At 53.6% G+C, this 412-nt stretch overlaps 1 long non-coding RNA gene across 1 annotated transcript in view; it reads left to right on the plus strand.

Moving 5' to 3' along the window:
- The window catches only part of LOC108444735, a 645-nt gene extending 426 nt beyond the window's left edge, over positions 1–219 (plus strand). The window contains exon 2 of the long non-coding RNA XR_001859396.1: positions 63–219. This is a non-coding gene — a long non-coding RNA (uncharacterized LOC108444735). The remainder of the gene's footprint in view (positions 1–62) is intronic.
- Positions 220–412: the final 193 nt, after the last annotated feature.

The raw sequence follows: 412 nt of genomic DNA on the forward strand, positions 1-412 counted from the left end.
CGGGATTTCTCCCATTCCCGATCCCGTTCCCGATCCTGTTCCCGATCCCGTTCCCTATCCAGGCCGGGATTTCCCCCATTCCCGATCCCGTTCCCGATCCAGGCCGGGATTTCCCCCATTCCCGATCCCGTTCCCGATCCCATTCCCGATCCCGTTCCCGATCCAGGCCGGGTTTTCCCCCTCAATATTTCCAAATAAAAGCGGAAAAAATTCGGGACATTTTTGGGGGCTTTTTTTGGGGTTGTTTTCCAGAGCCTTTTCGCGCCGAGATTCGGGCATTTCGGGGCATTTCGGGGCATTTCGGGGCATTTCAGGGAATTTCAGAGAATTTCGACAATTTCGGGGAAATTTCGGTCGTTTTTGGGGAGGTTTTTTTTTGGGAGGGGATAAAACCGGCCGGGTTTGGGAATTC

The sequence above is a fragment of the Corvus brachyrhynchos genome, unplaced genomic scaffold (genome assembly GCF_000691975.1).
Source record: "Corvus brachyrhynchos isolate BGI_N302 unplaced genomic scaffold, ASM69197v1 scaffold2812, whole genome shotgun sequence".
In the NCBI taxonomy this organism is placed as follows: Eukaryota; Metazoa; Chordata; class Aves; order Passeriformes; family Corvidae; genus Corvus; species Corvus brachyrhynchos.